The 23,982-nt window shown below is 47.6% G+C and overlaps 1 protein-coding gene across 4 annotated transcripts in view; it reads left to right on the top strand.

The window, feature by feature from the left end:
• The window catches only part of CUX2 (cut like homeobox 2), an 854,685-nt gene that overhangs the window by 555,508 nt on the left and 275,195 nt on the right, over window positions 1–23,982 (top strand). The gene's annotated exons all lie outside the window — the stretch shown is intronic.

The following is a 23,982-nucleotide window of genomic DNA, read 5'->3' as shown; positions in this document are numbered from 1 at the left end:
TATTGATCTCCACCTCCCAATGCAAGCATCTGTTGGTGCAAACTGTCCCTTCCACTTTACAAATGCATTGCCAGTTTTCGAGAGTTGCTAACGGTTCAATCGGATGGAACCACAAATGCAATCACAAAGCATGTGTACATTGCATTGTGAATCAGAAAGAAGAAAACACCCTTTACACAGCCGATTTCCTTTACGATTCATTATCAGTTGCACAGTGCACTTTGAGAGTTGGGAAGATTTATGTGACTTTGGAATATGCCTTTTGTACATTGAGACTTGCTTTTTTTGCGATTCTCATGCTTTGCGACCTCCTAAATGCTTAGTACATCTTGTTCCATATAATTTGTGGTAGTGATGTACACACCTTTTTGAAAATACTTTTTTTTCTAACAGCACCACCAATAAAAACAGAAGATGGTGCTTTATTGAGCAGTGAACCTTACATTCCTTAAAAATAATGTTGGCTTTCCCTGTCTTTAGCTCAACCAATCACCAAGGTGGCAGTCCCGGTCAGCACTCTACGATCCCTTATTCTTATATCCCCAAAAGCATTTGTGCCGACCTACTGCAACTTGAGACACTCCTAATGCCAGACCTATAAAAAGACTGTAGATATCCGTTGGCACCCTCTGCTCTGAGAATAGGGTAGCTGCATGAAATCCACATGAAGGAGCTAGTGTGCGCATATGATTAGTTTGACTTTTGGATTTGTAGTTGGAGCTGAATTACATTCCAGAATTTACTCCTATCTTTTGCATCATGAGCTCTCTGGGAACAGCCTGTCTCCTGAAAAGGGGGGGCCCTCGGCCCCCCCGCACGCATGGCGGCGCGGCGACCGTCTCACTCCCTTTCCCCTCGGGTCCTTCGACGGTGGGGGCGTGCCCTGGGGGCGCGGCCCACCGCCGATTGGCCGGCGCCCCTCCTGACCCGGATTCAATGGAGTGGTTCCGGGTCGGGGGGGGCGGGCGATAGGAGGGGCCACCCGGCCCCTCGGGAATAAGAGGTAGGGAGCGCCCAGGAGACCCCCTTGTCCCTGGACGCTCCCTCGCTGAACGTTGTGCCCCGCGTTCGGGGCTTCTTTGTTTATTAACCTTTTTTCCTTTTTTGTTGCAGGCGGATCCGGTATTAGCGGGCTGAGCATCGGGGACGCGAGGCGACTGGTTTTTTGTCTTTCTCTCCTGCTTGTAGGATTCAGAGGAGCCGCGTCGAGCCCAGCCGCGTCGTGGAGCGGACGGACCAGCCGCCGGGCAGATTACCGCCTTCAGGGGACGTGAAACAGGCAGCAGAGGCGGCAGGAGCGGAGGCGCGTCCCCCGGGCGTAGTGGTACTTTAAAAGCGGCGCGTACGGCGACCGCGTGAGGTAGTTGTGTGCCCGGCTGTGATCTCCCGCCATAAATGCTGCATCCTTCCTCTTTGGAGACCCGGGGCTCCCTTTGTGTGTGTTAATGGTGCGTTTGGACCTGAGGGGGGGTGTGTAACAATAACGGGCGGTGTAGCGTCCGTTAGGGGACAGGCTAGCGGTGCAGCGTCCATTGGGGGACGGACTAGCGCACGCCGTAGAACGGGAGATTCATAATCTCAGGGCCACAGGTTAGAGCCTCGCGTGGGGCGAAAAGGAGATATTAAATTGCTCACGCGAAGGTTCTTCGAGTTTGTTAGGTGTGTAGACCCTGAGGCAAGCGAAGCAGGGTCGACCAGGGCAGCTCCTGGATGGGAGACCCTAGGTAATTTGTAATTAATTTTGTTGTGTGATGAAAGTGAACACTTACATGTTTTCAGAAGAAAGTGAATGATCCTTTAAACTAGGTAAATTGTAATCAATGTGGTTTGTGATAAAAAGTGAATACTTGCATGTTTTCAGAAGAAAGTGAATGATCTTTTTAAACCAGGCCGCAGAAGTGTGTACATTTTATGAAAGAAAATACACTGTTTACTGACCTGTGAATGCTACATGGATCTATACTATTAAAATTACTAACGAAGGAATTTAATTGTTTATCTCTGAAAAGGGAGCATTAAACGGGTTAATAGCGCACATTCCATCCGCGGGGTGGGTTGGGAATTGCAAGCTCCAGTGTTTTAAACGAAGGGTGTTTTTCCCAATAAATCTGTCCCCCTTTTTGGTATTACTTGGTTGTAATTCATATCTCTATTTCAGAAATTAACCATAATACTGGTGCAATCCACTCAGAGACGGACATAAGAACGGTAAAACGCGCGGATATCGTCAGCGGACGCGCAGGACTGATCGGTAAGAGGGGTACGGGGGGCTAGCATTCATCGCTCCTGGTGGCCGCCGGGTGGGTCTACATTAGGTTTACTCACCCCTTACATAAGCGGACAAGCCGCTGGTGTTGCGGTCGCCGTTGCATGGTGCTGAAAGCCCCCTGGTGACCCTCCATCTGCAAGGTACACACAGTTGACCTGTTAGGACCTAAGTGAATAGGCAGCGGGTGTTTTTGGGGTAAGCGTCATGCCAGGCCCAAGGGGTGGAAAGAGGGGGTCCAACATGGAGGCTATGATGCGGGCTATGATGCGGGAGATGAGCGACATTAAGCAACAGCTAGGACAAATTAAGGAGCGGGAAGCTCGGTTGGATGGCAGAGAGGGTGAGGCACCGGGCCCGTCCGGGAGACCGATCCGCAAGAGGGTGGCACCAGTGCCAAGAGGGGAATTTGTCACTCCGCAAGGGAAACCTAGGTCCAAAAGACCCAAGGAGGCGCTCCCAGCCCCAGTGGATCCGTTACCCGCCGCACCGCCCGCGGTGGTCCCACCCCCTCAGGTGCCTACACCCATTGCCCCTGTGGTGCCGGTGCCGGCAGGTCAACCAGTAGACGCTGGGTCTGCTCCCGCACCGGTGCCCACAACCCCGGGGACAGGCTGGCCTCACCCGGCGCCCGCCCTGCCACCTGTGCCAGGACCACCGGCCTTAACCCCAGTGGTGCCTGTTGTCCCGGGGGGAAATGTAGATTCGTTGCCACCCGAATTGGTATCTCAGTTAACGGCCATGATGCCATGGCTCCAAAAAGGGGGAGCCTTCCCGAATGCTGCTGACCATGCAGCAGAGGCTGCTAGATTTGTGGAAAAAATCAGGTCAGCGACGGTCACCGAAAGTGTTGCATTGCCAGTATCTTCTCCCCTTGCAGGTCCAAGCGTTCCCCAGCCGGACGGAGTTAAGGGGCAGCCGCCCTCGGTGCCCACACCTGGTAAGGAAGTGGCATTGCCGCTCTTGGGGGACGGTGTTATACCTTCCAGGAGCGAAAATCTAGCTCAGCATGTGTCATTAGCTGTGAAAGAAATGATTTGGGCTGATAAATACGTGTACATTTATTCTTTATTGTTGGATAATAGGGAAATGGAGCAGGCAAAGGCACTCAAAGAGTGGATGCTCCCAAGTGAATGGAGGGCGCAGTGTACTAGATTCAGGGTTGAGGAAAATCTCAATAATTGGATGCAGGCATGGGCGGTTTTCACTGCGATTAAGGCTGAGCGTCCTCCAGATCTACAGGCTGCATTGGCTTGCTACTCGAGCAGGATTGTGGGGTGGAGTCAACAGTATTCTGGGGAAGCATGGAAGGGTTATGATGTCAATTTTAGGAAGGCATTGGAATTCAATAGATCGTTGCCATGGGACTCGGTGGATTCCATGGCTTGGCACAAACAGTTCTCTGACACTGCACCTCCCCCTCAGTTCGGTGCGGTCAAGGTGTTCACTAGACCGCAGCAGCCCTTTCGGCCCCCCCAAACGAGTGAGGTACCTGGGAAATTTAGGGCAGGTGGGCCAGAGAAAAAAGGGGTGTGCTGGGATTTTAATAGGCGCACCTGCACAAGGGCCGCGTGTAAGTTTAGGCATGCATGTTCCTCCTGTGGGCACCCCTCTCATCCAGAAACTACCTGTAGGTCCAAGCAAGGTAACACAGGACAGAGGGGTAGGGGAAAGCCACTATAAGTCAGACAGGTTACGCCCCCCCACTCCAGTGGATGTTGTGGCAATGATTCCATTGTTGAACAGATACCCTGACCACAAAGCGGCCACCCTACTCCAGGAAGGTTTTTCTAAAGGTTTTAGGATCCCGGCCGGGGGATACACAGGCAGTGCGCACTGTAGAAATCAATTATCAGTCAAACACAATCCGGCTGTTGTGGCCGCCAAAATTGACAAGGAGCTTTCTTTAGGCAGGATAACTGGCCCTTTTCCTGCAGTGCCAGTACCCAATTTTGTGTGTTCCCCACTGGGAGTTGTCCCCAAGAAAGAGAAGGGGCAATTCAGATTGATTCATAACCTATCAGCGCCAAAGGGGGCGTCACTGAATGATGCCATTGACGAAGGTATCTGTAGTGTTAAGTACGCCTCTTTTGATCAGGCTGTTACCTTATTGCAGGCCGCTGGGCCCGGGGCGCTGATGGCGAAATCAGACATAGAATCCGCCTTCCGCCTCCTCCCAGTCCACCCGGCGGACCAGCATCTTTTAGGTTTCACCTTTAGGGATAGGTTCTACATGGACAAATGCATGCCTATGGGTTGTTCTATTTCTTGCGCCTACTTTGAGATGTTTAGTTCATTTCTTGAATGGGCCATGAGACAAGTGACGGGCCATCAAAGGGTCATGCATTACTTAGATGATTTCCTCTTCCTCGGTACAGCGGGTTCTCAGGAGTGCGCACTGGCATTGCAGGAATTTTGCGTGCTCATGCGGGCTTTTGGGGTCCCGCTTGCGCCTGGGAAGACGGTGGGCCCGACCACCTGCTTGGAATTTCTGGGCATCGAGATTGACTCAATGGAGAGATGTTTTAGACTACCTAAGGAAAAGGTGTGCAAATTCAAGACATCGCTACAGTTATGCCTCCGGAAGGAGAAGGTCACTTTGCAGCAATTACAGGAGGTGGTAGGGCAATTGAATTTCGCACTAAGAATCATCCCAATGGCTCGCCCCTTCTCTCGCTCCATCGCGCACGCGATGAGGGGGCTGAGGGAAAAGCACCACCGCACGCGCCTATCGTCTGAAATTCGCCAGGATATGCTCATTTGGATGGCATTCCTGGAGGATTTTAACGGTAGGGTGGTCTGGCCCGGCCCGCTCACGACATCGGCGGAGTTGGGACTATGGACTGATGCGGCCGGTAGTGTGGGCTTTGGTGCCATCCTAGGGAATAGGTGGGTCGCTCAACAATGGCCAGAAGAATGGAACACATGGGGTTTGCTCAGCAACATTGGCTTCCTGGAACTTTTTCCAATATGGGTGGCACTGATGGTTTGGCCCGAACACCTATGTAACCAATCAGTGGTGTTTTGGTCAGATAACATGACAGTGGTGGAATGTATCAATCAGCAGGGGGCGCGGTGTCCTTTCATACTTCGTCTGATCAAAGAAATTGTTCTGCGGTGCCTTAAACTGAATGCTAATTTTAGAGCCAAACATGTCCCTGGTGTTTTAAACAATGCTGCTGACTCCCTTTCTCGCTTCAAAATGCAGGTTTTCAGGGAACATCTCCCCACAGCAGACCCCTCGCCAGCACACTTCCCAGCAGTACTTTGGCAGATTGGTGCCCCAGATTACAGGACCTCGTGGTCGCTAGCCTAGCCCCCAGGACCAAGACGGCTTACGAAGGGGCGTTTCTGTCTTATTGTTCTTTCTTGGGGCCACAGTGGGAAGTGCTTTGGGCGAAGGAGGATGGGTTTGCAGCCTATTTAGAATGGATGCACAAAGAGGGGCGCTCAGTGGCAGCGGCGACCAGACATAGGGCAGCAGTGTCATTCTTCGCTCAAGCTAGGGGCTTCCGGGATCCCACTAATACCTTTATGATACGCAAGGCTTTAAGGGGATGGCGCCGTATTCAGGGACACCAGAAGGATAAGAGGAAGCCCATGGGGTTGGCCCGGCTAACGGCCTTACTGGGCATGCTGGAGATTGTTTGTAACTCGGAGTGGGAAGTGCTTCTTTTTAAGGCGGCATTCTCCCTGGCATTTTATGGGGCGCTGAGAATTAGTGAACTTGTGGCAGGATCCAAGTCTGACACACTAGGTGGCTTGCAGAAGGCTGGGGTGACGATAAGGGGTGACACCATGTGGGTGATTATCCAGAAATCAAAGACCGATCAAGAAGCTAGGGGTCACACCATAGTTCTGCAACGGGCCCCCGCCAACCCGTGCTGCCCGGTGAGGCACGTAGAATCACTCATGGGACTAATGGTCGGATCAGCAGGCAGGGCGTTGCTCTGTCACGCCGACGGGAGCCCCTTGACCAGGTATCAATTCAGGAGAGTGTTCGAAATAGGGGTTACAAAAGCGGGTCTTGATCCTAGAGATTTTGGATCTCATTCCTTCAGGATTGGGGCAGCAACTGAGGCGGTGGCGGGGGGCCTCCCGGTGGAAAGAGTGAAGACAATTGGGAGGTGGTCGTCAGACTGCTATAAACGTTATGTTCGGATTGACATGCTATGATTACTTGTCACTCACGCTTGGTCTCTTTCCGCTCTCTTACAGTTTCTCAGACCTGTTACGCAGGGGAGGAATTTGTCGTCGGGCACCGCCAATATTCATCGGCACGGAGCGGCGAACAGGAAACAACAAAGAACAATGTCTGGATTGTCGGTCATTCATATGTGAAGCGAGCGGAATGTGTCTTCCTGTCAGGTGACAAGAAGAAAAGGGCGGCACAACTAGGGTTGAATATCACGTTCTTTGGCAGAGGAGGGTTGTGTCTTCACGAGTTTAGGGGATTCTTCCAAGGGCTGTTAGCACGCCAGCAGTCTCCACCGTCAGTGGTGATACTTCACCTTGGGGAGAACGACTTGGCAACACTGGGCAGGCGCATCTTGATTGAGGAGATTATCTCAACAGCAGGTTGGTTAGCTAGGACCTGCCCCGGGTGCACACTAGTATGGTCACAACTCATACCTCGACTTCAGTGGCGGGGGGGTCATTCGGTCAGGGCGTTGAATCACTCGGTAAAGAGGATCAACACACGGTTGGATAGGTTGTTTCGAACCCCCGTGTTACAGTCAATACCTCATGGGTGCATCTGGGGTCACAAGTATTACTTGAAGGACGGGGTTCATTTGACAGAAGAGGGTAATGTCCTATGGTCTGACAATATCTGGGCTTGGCTAGAGGGCTTTGAAAGGAGGAGTGTGTCCTTAGGCAGGGGCTAGAGGGGGAGGCCAGATCGTCGGTTAACAATACTGGCCTGTGGCGGTAAGGTCATTATCGGTGAGCACATATTTGAGGTCTGAGGGGGCGGGCATCATCCTATGGAGGTTCCCGCCCGGGGGGAGGGGCCTGCGGGCCACTCCCAGTACTCCAGGGGCAAGGTAATATGCAAAGGAGCGCGGGTAGGAGTAGTTCACGCTTTCCTTAGGCTGGTAGCCACCCCGCGCGCGTGGACTCATGACGCCACCGGCGCAGAGTAAGGGCCCTCCTTTAGTGGGTAAATGGAGTTTAGGGCGTAGACCGGGCAACTCCCGGGGTAACACTGCGCATGCGCACTTCTAGGGGGGAGGCGCAGCTTGTAGGACCTGACACCGGTAGTGACCCTGCCTTATGGCCAGAAATGTACAAAAATCAAGTGTAGGATGTTTAGTTTAAGCTAGGAACAACTTGTATTAGAGTTTTGTTAAGGTCAGGCTCTCAAACTTGTTGATAACAATTGTATAACTGAATGTCCTGCTGATTTTTGTATTCATTGTTGATTATGCAATTAAAACCTTTTTTAATTTCATACTTTAATAAATACGGCCGGGCGACTAGCGCCCGCCTTCCAAAAAGTAAAACACGTCTCGTGTCCACGTTCCTGGGTGTTGGGTGCCGGATTGGGGGGGAGGCGGCAGCTAGTCGCTGACCATGTGAAAAGGGGGGGCCCTCGGCCCCCCCGCACGCATGGCGGCGCGGCGACCGTCTCACTCCCTTTCCCCTCGGGTCCTTCGACGGTGGGGGCGTGCCCTGGGGGCGCGGCCCACCGCCGATTGGCCGGCGCCCCTCCTGACCCGGATTCAATGGAGTGGTTCCGGGTCGGGGGGGGCGGGCGATAGGAGGGGCCACCCGGCCCCTCGGGAATAAGAGGTAGGGAGCGCCCAGGAGACCCCCTTGTCCCTGGACGCTCCCTCGCTGAACGTTGTGCCCCGCGTTCGGGGCTTCTTTGTTTCCCACCCACCATCCCTTGGTACAAAGTTTAAGCAGCGATATGTCCGGTTTAATGGTAAGTTTCAAAGGTATGGACCGCGGGAGAGAGTAGGCTGTTGTTGTATTTTTGTGATCTGTTGTTAGGACTTTTTCCCTTTGTAGAAAAATGATGTGTGAAGTGAACTGTATTTGAGGATATGTGTCTTTAGGCCTTTTTTCCCTTTGTAGCTATACGTTGATATTGTGATTTTGAGTAACATGAGTGAACCAAATTGTAATTTTATGCCATGTGTCGTTAGGCCTTTTTCCCCTTTAGCTATGCGTGGTACTGTTATTTATTAGCCAGTGTATGTTATGTTATGTTATGTTATGTTAATTGGCTCTTCTATAGCGCAACGGCTACTCACAATGGAGTGTCCCGGCGCTTTGGCGAAGAGGACCTTTAATGGAAAGGAAACATAACTGAGAATAAAAGACAACACAATTCCTAAATAAAAAGCCATGTTTTTAATGCCTTTCTAAAAGACAACAGACTAGTGTAGTTGTCCTTTAGAATTTTTTCCATAGGTCGTCGTATTTATTAGGTATGGGGCATGCGGTAAGGTCATTATCGGTGAGCACATATTTGAGGTCTGAGGGGGCGGGCATCATCCTATGGAGGTTCCCGCCCGGGGGGAGGGGCCTGCGGGCCACTCCCAGTACTCCAGGGGCAAGGTAATATGCAAAGGAGCGCGGGTAGGAGTAGTTCACGCTTTCCTTAGGCTGGTAGCCACCCCGCGCGCGTGGACTCATGACGCCACCGGCGCAGAGTAAGGGCCCTCCTTTAGTGGGTAAATGGAGTTTAGGGCGTAGACCGGGCAACTCCCGGGGTAACACTGCGCATGCGCACTTCTAGGGGGGAGGCGCAGCTTGTAGGACCTGACACCGGTAGTGACCCTGCCTTATGGCCAGAAATGTACAAAAATCAAGTGTAGGATGTTTAGTTTAAGCTAGGAACAACTTGTATTAGAGTTTTGTTAAGGTCAGGCTCTCAAACTTGTTGATAACAATTGTATAACTGAATGTCCTGCTGATTTTTGTATTCATTGTTGATTATGCAATTAAAACCTTTTTTAATTTCATACTTTAATAAATACGGCCGGGCGACTAGCGCCCGCCTCCCAAAAAGTAAAACACGTCTCGTGTCCACGTTCCTGGGTGTTGGGTGCCGGATTGGGGGGGAGGCGGCAGCTAGTCGCTGACCATGTTTGTTAGTGTTATATTGTGAAGAGCACAATGCATACAGTCCCAGCCAAGCGAAGTGCTTCTTAGTTTATATTTAGTGCAGCATAAAGTCGCACCTCAAGTGTGTGGTCATTAAAAGGCCGTAAGTGTCCGTTTTGTAACTCCCAGCACCCCTTACGTCACGTCCGCTCTGCATCGTGCTTGGAAACATGCACTCTCTTGCATATAAATTAAACAATCTGTGGCAGTTCATGTTCTTGAACTGGGCAATACATTGACAGTGCATTACATACCGTTGAATTTACATTCCACATACTGACACCTTTTTTATTCTTACGTTACACTGCAATTTCAGGCAGAGGGAGTTTAGCTTTCTTCTCCCTAGAATCGCACAGTATTTGGCCAAGTGCAAGAGGCAGATTACGTTGTAGCTCATAAGTTCCAAAATCGGTAATTTAGTGACCGTTTCTCGAAGTAGCTCTTGACCACCTATGCAAGGTTTTAAAAAAAAAAAGTGCTATTTGTGCATTAACTAATTCTCATAGGTAATCTGGACGTGGTCATAATCTATTTTAGTTGCAGTTTGTTTTTTATATAGCGTTTCAAACAGCGACGGCTCCTGCGCAATGGCAGAGGAGCTTATCCCCACTTCCTGAGAGCCAGCAGCTGAGAAATCAAATGATATTTTACTGTTGTTTTATTTTTCAGTTGCTGGCTGAGCCAGCTTGTGCAGGGAGGGATGGGGCCACTGGCGTAACGAAAATTGAGGGGGCCTCCCTGTAAGTTATGTAGAGGGGCCCCCTCCGGGCTCAATTAGGAGCTCTCCGGAAAGAGTGCAGAGCCGAGGGGGCCCCCTGGAGCTTTGGGCCCCCCGCACCGCGTGGGCTGCGGGGGCCTGTGTTACGCCCCTGGATGGGGCCGGGCCATGGGTGGGAGGAGGAGGAGTGGTAGAGGTGCATAACACTTTTATGTGTGCATGTCAGTTTGGCCAGCCATTTTAGGCTAGCCAAACTGACATGCGCACTTCAGTTTTGTTAGAGAAACAGCACAGATTCCCTGTGCCTGAGCAAGCGTTAATCGAGCCCGCTCAGGCCAATCCCCACGCTGTTCTCATGCTTGAGATCAGCGCGGGGATTGAATGCGGAGTCGTGATTCTGTCCCAGGGGCTGCTGCAACAGGAATTGGCAGCAGAGGAGCGCGAGGCAGCCAGCAGCACCAGGTAAGTGTATTTTTTATTATTAAGCCCTCCCACAGCGTGCTCACCCCACATGCGTCACACCGCCCTCTCTCCACCCTATGCCCCCTCCACACGCCCGCCGGTATTTATCTGTGTCAGGCGCCACTGGCTACGAACTACTGATAATAGCCGTAGAGCACTAATGTGTTGCATACATTTGTAGAGCAGTGAATTAAGGGAGTATAACATTGCAAACAACAGTGATGTACCCGATTATGCAGAGAACAAGATGACAACGCCTCTGAGAGGAAATAATGATGCCTAAATTACGCCGCCTAAGGGGATCTGGCTTTAGGTCTTTACCAGCATTCCCGAGCAGTGGAACATAGCCTGGGACCAGTTTACTGGCCCATGGAATAGTGTGTAAAAATTGGTTTGCACACATTCATGTTGCCACTGAACAAATTCTGTGCTCAATGTTTGGAAGGTGCTGATTCCTGAGCTTTTCTCGTTCACAGAGAGAAGGACCAAAATATGTGTCTTTATCCTTTTGCAGTTGGAACCGAGCTGCAAGGCTTTCTCATGGGGTGAGACAATGCAGGCGGGCGCAAGAACCAGTGGTTTAAATTTAAATGCCGAGGCCCCCTGTAGAATGTGATGAGGGGTCCTGAGTCTCCCATATCTGAAGATTATTCAGTTCCTTTGTTCTTCCTGGAAGATTTCAGGACCCCCTGAAGTACTGAGGGACCCTACTAGCACTGTAGGAGCTTCAGGGGCCTGCGTTACTCCCCTGGAGAAATATGTCTCCCTTTCCTTTGCAAAACCCACCATGCACCACTCAAGGCATGGGCCGTGGTTTACAGATTTACGAGTGGAAATGTGAACATCAGTACTGAGTTATGATTTGTTAATATGTGACATTAGATAGAAATACTTATTGGCAGTCAAAGTAATAAAACTGCACCTGCAAGTACACTATCTCACTTATGTGCAGATTTGCAACTTTTGGGAAATTTGAAACTTTTCGAAGTTATGCCATGAGGATCTGTGTCACTCGCAGCCTTCTGACGTCATCCTAAAAAGGTTTTGTGAATTCCACTTTCTCAAGTAAAATGATGCACGTCTGTGGAAAAATAAGGGTAAAAGCTAACTATTTTCATATTGTTCTTCTCCATGGAGAAAATATTTTCCTCTTAGAGAAAGCCCTTCCTCCCTACTCCTGTCGATTTCGGCAGGGGAGAGTAGGGTCCTCTTTTCCCTACAGTTCCCGCAGTTGTCAGGAGTAAACATTATGTGGAAAGCTATATCATGGGCATTGTGTTGATTTAACATTCACATTCCATTACCAAACTTGTCATGCTTACCTGTATGATCTTCCTAACAGTAATAGTATTATCCTGTGTCCTATTGGTTAAGCTTTGTTGTTGTTCCTATAACATTGTAAATTCCGTGGAGTGTTCGTAAGCAGTTGGATCTTGGAGGCGCTTGGATGCTCCTGTAAACAGCTACTACTTATTTACACCATTTATGTGTGTGTGTGTACTTCTTTGAACCCACCACTTATTTTGACAACCAGTAGAAGGAACCTAGAGGGAGCATCCATTTATTGTTTGATAAAGGTTTTAACCTGTCACACATTTCCACAGACGGAGGGCAGGAGAGTAGTTTGTGAATACCCACAAAGGAGCAAATTTGTGACCATCCCTAAATTCCAGAAATGCTCCACCCTTCCACACACTTGTTCATACAGAAGCATTAGTGTCAATGCATGTTTTGCAAGTCCAGCATGACTTTTGAGAATTGCAAGTAGTTTTGAACTCCTCAGTGCATCAACTTGTGCAGGTGAATGTAAATGCACAAAGGGCTTTCTAAATCTTGCCCATAGCTCATGACCCATTCCCTGCTTAATGAAAAGTCAGAGCGACCACTTGGACTACACCTTTACTCTAAGTTTCTACCAGTCAGCGCTCCTCAATTTGTGCCCCAGTCCCCTTTCTCTTTCTGAGAAACAGCTCCATATATCTACTAACTTTTCCATTAACACTTTCTGCCTCGTGCTACTCTGTCCAACATTACACTTTCCTGAAACTCATTGAGTCTTATACTATCACTTGTATCTACCAATACACAGACATTGAAATCACTACATGTGCCTTTTGAGACAGGGTGACATTGCAGGAAGTGACATCACACATCCTTTTGCCAGGATTACCACGGAACAAGGCTGCAGCATGCTCAAAAAGAATGACTGATAAAAACTCACAAAGAAACAGCGTTTGAAACTAGCAAAAGCTGGAGGTGTATATGCATTAAAAGAGCATACATCACGTTAATTAAATTAGAGTGGTTGCTACTAAGTCCATAGGTGCTGCAACCATGACCCCATGGGTAGCAGTGGTTAACCATAGCTACCCACCAAAGCTTCCTGTGCGCACTTCAGGCTAAAACCTGCTTGTCTCTTGCAGTGTGACTGCATCTTAAGCAATATGAATGTGGCTACAACAGACCGGCCTCCTCTCTCTAACCAGCCTGCACACATTATGAGCTTCAATCTCCTGCCATGTCATTTAGAACTGAACGTCTCTAATGGTCAAGGTATCTTTTTGAGCCTTCTTTGGAATCCTAAAATAGCTGATTTGCACGCAAATCAAAAAATGATTCAATAAAAATCAGACTTCATTGTGCTTTCCATGATATACCTTGAGTACAAACTGGATTTGTTTTAATCTTGCGATAAAACAGGCAATTTATTTTTAGAGATTCGATTTTTATGTTAATCTGCAGTAGAATAATGCAAATCTCACCAACATTCATATATCATGCAATTCATTGTTGTCCCTTATTAATGGGGTTCATCCTTAAAGCTTGCATGAATCTCCTGCTGGGCTTCGCTGTTAGGCCCTCTTGGCGCCTTCTTTCCTGATACGCCTCACGGAGGATGCAGGTGGACATGTAGCTCATGTCATTTGGGTCCACTTTCCTTACATTCAAAATGAAGAAAATTATGCGAAAGACAGTCATCTGGCAGGCATGGGATTTTGAGTCATGGTCATGTGTGAAGCCTGTCAATAAGCTCCATCCATCGCATGTTTTTAACGCAATGAAGGTGTGTGCTGCTTAGTTGTGTCAGAAGGTCCTCTTTCACCCTCCACACACAGGGGGACTCTAGTAGCATGTGAATGTTGGGCAAAGAAGATTCCCACTAAGTTTGAGGGTAAATAGCATATCCCTAGTATTAAAGCAGATTCAAAAATTCCCAATGGAAATCAGAAAAGTTTCTTTTTTAGGCCTGGACGTGCATTGCTGAGGCTGGTAAGTTCAACTCTATTACACCTATTGTGAAATTGTATTAGCTTTCATTAGAGGCTAGCCTGAATTTTCAGTTGGCTAGTCTGGCATTTCCACTGGGAACTTCAGCTCATTTCGCAGAAAAACTAAAAATGCCAGGAGAGTCTTTGATAACCATAGTGGCATTATCAGGCTAGAGATTTCTAGATTTAAGCTGATCAGGACCAGTCGTTCACAGGTATGGCAATGATGGTGTAAAAGTCACTGCCATCCTCCGAGGGATTCGCAGAAAACTTTCATTTATTAATTAAAAACAGTTTTTCCTGCATTTGTTGATTATTTTTACTCTTTATAATTTTTGGATCTTTCTTTTAATTTTATTTTCAAGATTTATATTTCTATGCATGTACAGTACGTACAGTTACATTTGATTACTATTATCTGGTTGCACATGTGATGTACCACTCTACAGTGTTTTACGGCTTATGTGGCCCTTTATAAAAAATTTAAATAAAATTTAAAAAAATCTTTGTGAAGCAAGATACCTTCTTTTTAACATAAATTATGAGAAAAACAGAAAGGGCTCTTGGCTCGCCTCCAAATTGCAGAAGGAGTATGGGTTATTTCCACCATCTCCTTCATACTCCTCTCCGAATTCTGGAATGGACCGTACCTTCAGCATCTAGTCCCAAATAGACTCTGTGTCTTCATGCCTGCAGTGCCTTGAAAGCTTCCATGAGCACCCACACACAATGGATGTATTTGAAGATAAGCATCAGGTTTATTCTCCAGGGACTTGCTTTCTGTTTCACTAAACACTCCTGGCAATTTAAGGGAGAAGCAAGAGATCAGAGATCAATGCAGGCATGGGCCGAGAACATGCTAAGCAGCTGAGCTGCAGTGGCTCTTACCAGTGATTAGTTGGTCCCATGCTGGCCTGCTGTTCTGAACCCTCTTCAGCCCTGCCTTGGTTGCAGGTGGTGCCACACCGAGCTGTGATCTGCTGATGCACCCCGAGCCACAGTCCCAGAGGAAGGCCACATACATGGAAATCACATGTTCCCCAGCATGTTTAAGTGTATGTGGTTGTGTGTCTGTCTTGCCTGTTTATTTGAGTATGCATGTTGAGAGAGCAAATCCTCACCGCTTACATGGTTGGGATATGTGGCACATGATGGGAGAAGTTGCCATATGATGGTGATATTTGGCATGTGAAGGCATTTAGTGCCAATCCCAGGCATATGTAATACAAGTCATAGAGTAGAATGGTTGCCATAAGAAAGCAATTCTTAGTGTATGATGGCGATCCCTGATAGTAATGGGAGTATGTGATTTATACTAGTGATCCATCATTCCTGGCATATAATGGTGATCCTTGGGGCCCTATTACAATAGGGTGCACTTTTCCTGTTTGTGCCACGGCGCACCTTTAAGCAGGTGCGCCAGGTGCAAACAGGAAAAGTGTCCATTATCATGTAAAATGCAAGGCCTTCAGGGCAACTGCGAACTCGCGCTGCCTCCAGTGCAGCGCACTCAAGAGAAATACGGAACAGCTGTTTAAAAGCTGCTCCGTGCTTCTCTGAGCAAGCGACAACCCCCCCTGCATTTTAACCCCTGCGATGCTGATGACAAAGCCAGCTCGTCATCAACGTTACCTGCGGTGCGCGGATGACGAGCTGGCTTTGTCACGATCAAGCCATTTTTGAAATTCCTGCGCACCGCGGGAAAACGCGGTAGCGGTTAACAAGGGATTTGAGATCCCCTTGCAGGCGGGTGCGGTGAGTGACTGCACCTGCCTGCAATTGGATGTCTGTGGGGTCTATAGAACCCCCATTTTCACCTCCAGAGGGCTGCCATCAGGGAGTGCACTGACAGTGCACCACCATTTAGGTGGCGTACTGTCAGTACGCCTCCTGACTGCTTCTTTGCTTCTGCACCCGCATCTATAACACGGCGCAGAGGCAAAGAGATTCCCTCGTTTGCATGGGGCCACGATTCTTTGTCCCCTTTGTTCTGGGGCCCCTCTTGGTTATTCAAGATCCCTGGTATGTTACAGTTACATAAAGATAATACCAGACATTTGCTGGCAGCATCTGGTATATTAGGGTAATACTTTTCACATGCAGATAGATGATGGCAGTGCAAGGGGAGCTATTGCTGTCTTTCCCGATACTTGGTGAATGATATGAGATCCTGCTAGACAATTACATTGTGAGTCAGGACGTGAAGAGGAAAGGAAACGAGGCCTACGGGTGTTTTGGAATATGGCAAGCAAGGCCCTTCCCTAGAGATACTAGCAGATGCCTGGCTACTGTTGGGTTTGCTATTCTGCAACTGACTGGAAGGATTCACACACTTTGCTTGGTCATCAGACCCCCCTGGGATAGCAATAATACTTAGGGAAAGCAAAATAGAAGATGGAACCTCGTGCAGCAGGAAGGGTAATTGAGATGTGTATGATGTCAGTCCTACACAAGTATAATGATAGTGTCTTTGCAGCCTTTGTGGAAGCACGTTTATACACACCATGGCTGTTCCATTGTTTTTGCTTGTATTTTTTCATTGTTTTTGTGCGGTAATGCTCCCTATCCCAAGGATATTGTACAACTTGTGACAGTAAGCCCAAACCATACTCAGCCTGAGTGTGACATTCAAGTGTTTTAGTCTTAATTTGCTGGTAACCTCTGTACTGTGTATCTGTGATGGGTTTATGGAACCTAGAGGGGGCTCTTTGTACTTCACAGACTAGGGATTGCTGTTTCATTGCAGGTAATTGCTGGGCTTCCTATGTGTTGCTGTCTTCATTTGTGGTGGATATGTTCTGGCAGTCTGTTTTGTCAGCAGAGCCTCTCCCATTGCAGGTGTGGGTGTTGATGTGATCTCTGGGATTCTGAGCTGGTATCTAATGGTGATTATTGGCCGCGGATGGTGATACATGGCAAAAAACACCATTCCCTGGTCTGTGATGGTGACACCTGACATTCTGTGCTGGCACATGTTCATATGAAGCAATGCATGGGCATGTGAGGCCGTAGTCATAATTGTGATGCTAATCCAAGACATATGTGTTGCTCATGGTCTGGGATGGAAATCCGTGGACATATGACGATGTGATGGTAACTTGAAAGAGAGTCAGTCCATGGGAGGAGAGTTTAATGAGAGCAGCATGCTAATATTTCAGAGCATTACACGTTTATTCATTAAAAATAGAAGCCTGGAATTCAAGCTTAACGGAGACAAATTCTCTTTATTAAAAATGAGTAGCATTTTGGGACAAAGCAAATGGTATTTCAAAAAATGCCAAGCTGATGCCAATGTTCCAATGTGATGTGTGACGAGAGAGCAACAAAGGCTCAATATAATTTCTGCCCTTACTAGAACCATTATGCTTCTTTAATGCCTAGGAGCAAGCCACATTCTGCTTTCAGCTAATATCAAATAAATGGAACCTGCTTTTTTTCATTAATTATTTCCTATTGAATAACGTTTGCAAAAAAATACAAGGAAAACATTTAGTCATTAGAAAGTGGCATAATAACTGCTGTGGTTGGGTGGGAGTAGCATAACATAGCTTTTCTCGCCAGTAAATATGACAGGGCGGTGAAGGGCTGCTTTTGAATGCATGGAAACAGTAAGCTACAAACTAGAATTGGCATAGCCATTAGTATTTGCCCATGACACTTTTTTGCTTTGTCATTCCTTTCTTTATTCATATGGATTCTTGGCTACCGCTGATTGAGTGCATAGGCTGCAGCCACCTAGGAATGTTTCTTTTTAAAGAAAAAACATTTAAAGCTCACCACCATGCACCCGTATACACATTCATCGTTGTGGAATAATTTACTTTTGTTTAAAAAAAAACATTAAATGGTGGTCGCTCCAGATGCATGCAAATGCATAGCAGCCATCTTTAAATTCTTTTTTTTTAAAAGAAAGTTCGGATGACTGCTCTGTGAAACACTGCAGCCATCTTGGACTGTTTTGACTTTTTAAACAAATGAAAAAAACAGTCAAAGATGGTCACTTCATGTGCATGCACATGCATGTCAGGGATGTACGACATTACAACGCATGCTTTTACATCGCATGCTTTTACAACGCGAGTTTTACAACGCATACCATTACAACGCATAGTGCTTTGGGGCGCTGGATAGTGAATTATTTAATTTACTATTCCAACTCCAGTCCCCGTGGATAGTAGGGAAGGTGTTGGATAGTAAATTAAATATATTCCCTATCCTAGAACGCCCCCCAGCGCAATGCGTTGTAATGGTTTGCGTTGTAAAAGCTGCGATGTAAAAGCATTGCGTGGTAAAAGTTGCGTTGTAAGTGATGTTTCCCGCATGTCAGTCATCTTGGAATAGGTTTTTATTTTATTTTAGGAAAAACATTCCAAAATCACTCTTGCATACGGGTAGCCATCTAGCAATAGATTAAAATCTATTTAAAGATGGTTGCCTGCCAATACAATGCGAGGGAGGTGGGAGGCAAATGGGCGCTAATGGTGCTAACAGATTTTAACGAGAGCGTGGGGCCTGAAAGAGGGGGAGGACTTGACACACACTGGGTCCTCAATTCAAGTTAATAACAGCAGCAGTGGAAAGATACAACTCATTCCATCATAACATGGCGAGACAAAATGTTCTTTGGGCAGGCAAACACAGGAAGAAGAAGGAAAGCCATTGAATCAGGAGCAGGGAAGAGATAAAGACAAGAAAGACATTTAACCATAAGCAAGGGATGAACACAAAGCCTACTCTTATTTTATATTGCATACAATAGGTCTTTTTTGCCAGCGTAACAACAGAAAGGATAGGGATGCATAAACACAAGCCCTGTGCCTTGCTAATGGAAAAAATGAAGAGATGAAGAGGAGCTGAGAGGGTTCTAGGCACAGGGAACCCCATAAATAAAACCCAATCAGGTGGAGGGGACACACGCCCTCCCACTGCGTCTTTTGGAAATCAGAGGTATCATTTTGTAAACAATATTGATTTCTGTGGACAACGTTAATGTAGGCCTTCAAACTATTGCACACAGTGATACTGTGTGCACAGATTTCTGACAGCACCAGACAAGATGTGTGATCTTCAACCTTCCCTTTATATTTATGGGTTTCACATTCACCAGGTGGTCCAGTTAAGAGGATGTCGTGGGCGGACATACTCCTGTTTTCTTCCATGCGTGTATTAAGTGTGTTATTCATATTCAGCATAAGGGCACTCTTTAAGAAAAAGAAAATAAACCAATAACAACATCATTTATCAGTTTGCAGGACAGACAACCGCATTATAGTACTGTTGGCAGACGGCGCATCTTCCGCCCATGATTTATTAATTGACCAAATTAGTAGGTTGTTCAATTTGAGACAAGTGCATACAGCTCCAGATTTGGCACTGACATTTTTAGATTGCATCTTGATCTGTTAAGTAAGTAATGTTTTTGCTTGTTTGGCAGCGGTTGGAGCAAAATACTTTAAAAGAGGATATTAATGCCTTCATCTGATATGGCTGAACCATCCATCATCTGTGCCTGAAATCCATACTCTTGGCCCCTCCTGTTTGTATAATGTGCATTAGACAAGATTTACAGGTCAGAGGTTCGGCCGCCTAATGTAATGAAGAGAAAGCTCTGTGGAAGAGCACAGCGCCACCCTTTTATCCATCCCACGATCTTGTTTATTTTGTCACATGAAACTCGGACGCACAATGAGAGACGTTTGGAGGGAGAAAGTAAGGACAGATGACATTAAAATAGGTTTCTCTCAATCTGCACCCCCACTCAAGAGTTCAGCCTACATGACTTACACACAGCCTTTAAAGGGCAGGCCTCATCAAAAGTTTCTTTTAGTAGGCATTTGAGAGCACTTCTGTGCCGGCACAAAGCCTAGAGGATTTCAACATTGATTATGGCGCTTTAAGTTCTGTTCTCTGCTGAAGCATTTCATCCAGTTCCTGCCCTGTCGCAATTTTGTGGCTCTGCACCCAAGAACCTTTCCGTCTGCAGCTTGAATCCTCTTTCTTGCAGATTGTTAACCAGTTCCTACCTGATGATTGTAATGATGTAATGAATACTATGATGTAATAGAATGTTTGGAGTGGAAGGTGGAGGAGAAATGGAGTATACACAAAGCAGTTGGCGAGAGTGTGAGGAGGAAGGCCAAGAGACATTCAGTTCTTCTTGCTCCACTTTCGCCTTACCAGTGCCCCTCGGGTGTTTACGAAAGGGATGGCGGTGGTCGAAGATCATCTGCGCAAATCAGGGGTTCCACTCTTCCCCTATCTCGACGACTGGCTGTTGAAGGCAGGTTCGCCCCAGGCTGTCGTTTTCCAACCCCAGACTACGGCGGACCTCCTGCATTCGTTGAAGTTCACTATCAATGTGCCGACGTCACACCTGATTCCCTCTCAGAAGCTCCTTTTCATCGGAGCGGTTCTGAACACAACGCAGTTTCGGGCCTATCGTCCGGAGCAGCGAGTCTGGGATATTCAGGCTATTATACCGATGTTTCAACCTCTATCCCGGGTTTCAGTCAGAATGTCCCTGAGGCTGCTGGGCCTCATGGCCTCCTGCTGGTGGATCATGCCAGTTGGCATATGCGGGCTCTGCAGTGGGACCTGAAGTTCCAGTGGGCACAGCATCAGGGGAATCTTTCCGATTGTGTCCAGATCTCAGAGGGCACTGCACACCAATTGCAGTGGTGGCTAACGAACCAGGATTGTGTCAACGGCAGATCCTTCTCCCTTCCCCTACCAGAGTTCACAGTGGTGACAGATGCATTGCTTCTGGAATGGGGCAGCCACATGGGAGAGGTGGAGGTCAGAGGCATCTGGTCTCCAGCGGAGTCTGAGCTCCACATCACCCTCCTGGAGCTCTGGGCGATTCGTCTTGCACTAAAGGCATTCCTTCCCTTTGCCTGGGAAAGAGTCGTGCAGGTGTTCACAGACAACACCACCGCCATGTGGTACTGCAACAAACAAGGAAGGGCGGGGTCGTGGACCCTATGTCAAGAGGCTCTCCGCCTTTGGACATGGCTGGAAAATCAGTGCATATCTGTGGTGGTTCAATACCTGGCAGGTTCTCTGAATGCCTAGGTGCGGACAAACTCAGCTGCAGGTGCATGATGGATCACGAATGGCGTCTTAACTCGGAGGTGGTTCAAGGTCTCTTTCAGCAGTGGGGAGAGCCTTGGTTAGATCTATTCGCCACCGAAGAGAACGCGCAATGTCAGCAGTTCTGCGTGTTGGAAATTTCAAGGCGGCACTTGCTCTGCGACACTGTTTGTCGCAAGTGGAGTTGCAGTGTTCTATACACCTTTCCGCCCATACCATTTCTACTCAGAGTGCTGAAGATCAAGCGCGACCGGGCCCAAGTCATCCTTGTGGATCTGGATTGGGCACGAAGAGTCTGGTATCCCGAGCTCTTACACATGGCCATCGATTTTCCGATCAGACTGCCTCTTCGGGAGGATCTTCTGTCACAGCAGCAGGGGACGGGCCTCCACCTGAACTTGTCCAGCCTCCACCTCCTTGCATGGAGATTGAGCGGCGACAGTTGACAGCTTTCGACCTTCTTCCCGAAGTCTGTAATGGTATCTTGGCAGACAGGCATTCCGCCACCAAAACGGTATATGCCTGTAGACAAATTTGTGGCATGGTGCACAGCAAAGGCTGTGGATACCCTTTCTGCTCCTCTTTCTGAGGTTCTTTTGTTCCTCCTTTCCTTGGCCCAGCAGGGCTCTGCTCTGGGCACTCTTAAGGGCTATCTATCGGCTATTTCAGCCTTTCTTCGGCTTCCTGATCAGCCTTCTCTTTTCAAGTCCCCTATAGTAAATAGATTCCTTTAGAGCATTACTCATCTCTTTCCTCCTATTCCTTTCGTAATGCCCCAGTGGGACTTGAACCTTGTTTTGACTTACCTTATGTGTGCGCCTTTTCGAGCCGCTACAAAATTGTCCTCCCAGACTCCTAACTTGAAAAACTGCTTTTCTGATTGCCATCACCTCTGCTCGCAGGTTGAGTGAGCTTCAGAGTCTGTCTTCTAAGCCTCCTTGCTGTTCATCTGGACAAGGTTGTCCTTAGAACTCGACCTTCTTTCCTCCCCAAAGTGGTTTCCTCTTTCCACATTGGACAGACCATCACTTTGTCCACCTTCTTCCCATCCCCGCATCCTTCAAAGGAGGAGGAGAGGCTACACCTTCTGGATCCAAAAGATGCCCTTTCTTTCTATCTGGATCGCACAAAACAATTCCGGGTGGATGACCAGCTCTTTGTTGTCTATGTGGGCGCCAAGAAAGGTCGGGTCGTGCAAAAACAAACCATCTCTCGGTGGGTTGTTCTTTGCATCAAACTTTGTTATTCCTTGGCAAAGAAGGAACCTCCGGTTGGACTGCATGCCCATTCTACGAGGGCGACGGCAGCAACTACTGCTTTGGGACGTGGTGTCCCCCTCAGTGACATTTGCCAGGCAGCCACTTGGGCATCCCTGCACATGTTCACGAAACACTATTGCTTGGACAGCCAAGTCCGGAGAGACGGCTTCTTTGGCCGTTCAGTTCTCCAGGACTTTCTGGTGTGAGCTTAGGTCGCAGACCCACCTCCGGGGTTCGTATTGCTGGGGTATCTATTCTAAGGTAAGGCATCTATAACTAATTGTCTCTTTCAGATGAACAAGTTACTTACCTTGGGAACGATATATTTATAGGAGACATATATTAGTTATAGATTCCTTACCGCCCCAACCATCCTCCCCATTCTGCGAACTGACTTCTAGGGTAAGAGACTCCCTTTCAGGGCCCTAGTTTTGTGCACCAGTGGTCAGTGTTTTGCATGGCTCTGCGCTTCTGGCGTGTAATGTTGTGTAAAGAACTGACGTCAGTGCACGAGGGAGATACCGCAACGTCATTCCGGCGATCACGATGCCGACAACAAACGTGGAGTCATTTTCCAATGTATTACTCCAAGGGCACCTTCCATCTTAGAACAGTAAATTAAAAAAAAGACACAACTGCTGCTGTGTCCTGATGTACCCGTGTGTATGCATGTATGCACATGTCCATTAACGTCATGCGTTGGGCACCATAGTATCATGACACATATGTCCAGATATGTGCGCATATGGGTTGACACATACACATGTAAACATCATTGCTCTATTTTTTTGCTGATGCTGTTCAACAGTGGCAAAAAACATTTTTACCTTTTTTGTTACCAATGATGTTTCCATTGGCTTTGCCAATATTGCTGTATTGACAAATCCCAAAGGCACGGCCAATTCGCTTTGAAAATGCTTGTTGGTGCTTAGGTCGCCCCTCCCCTCCCCCACACCCCTTTACTGAATTGTTTTCAGTACCTGAAATAGGACTCTCGTTCAGAGGAGGACGGAAATAAGGCAAATAAATCCATTACAGCAGCAGAGGGAAATTTAAACAAAATGTTGTTTGATGGCAATACATTACAGTACAAAACAGCACACATTTGCTGTTGTAATAGATGTAAATATAGCACTTGGTATCTTCGCCAGCTATCATTTCCTGTTTTTATAGCTGAGGCTATTATTATTATAGGCTATTTCACAAGATTGTGAACAAACTAATCATGTAAAATGTTTACAGAAAAATTCATAAAATAAAAAGGTGTTTGAGTAGGAAATCTGTCAGATTTTAAAACATTGAGTCTTCCTGCAAAGAGATAATAGAGTTGATTGCATGCTTAATGTGTGATACATAAAAAAGCCCATTCATACCCTTGTGCCAAGAATTCACTGGTGATCGCAATCACTCACAAGCCTGTACATCTGAAAGAAACATGTGCATGGATGGAAGTGCACCCCAGATGTGCCCTGATCTACATTTCCACATAAACACTTGACCCAGTTTTAACTCGCAGCCTGGTGCAAAATACCACATCCTGGTAATAGAGACAGAAGAGAATGTCAGGCCGCAGGAAACACTGGAGACGAGGTGTTCACAACTGGATTGCTGTGTGGGTGACCTTTGGCCTACCTGGAAGCCTTCAGACACTTGCTCTACAGGAAGAATAATGTACCTAATTTACTTCAGTGAAGGTTACTGGCTTTAAAGATCTCGGCAAGAATCCGGGAGGAAATAACAGATTCCAATAATGTTCGAAGCTGCCTCCTGCGGCATAGTCCACCCGGCCCACAAAAATGCCAA

The sequence above is a fragment of the Lissotriton helveticus genome, chromosome 11, assembly GCF_964261635.1.
Source record: "Lissotriton helveticus chromosome 11, aLisHel1.1, whole genome shotgun sequence".
In the NCBI taxonomy this organism is placed as follows: domain Eukaryota; kingdom Metazoa; phylum Chordata; class Amphibia; order Caudata; family Salamandridae; genus Lissotriton; species Lissotriton helveticus.
Note: the sequence above shows the minus strand (reverse complement) of the source record. Positions and strands in the feature narration are given on the sequence as shown.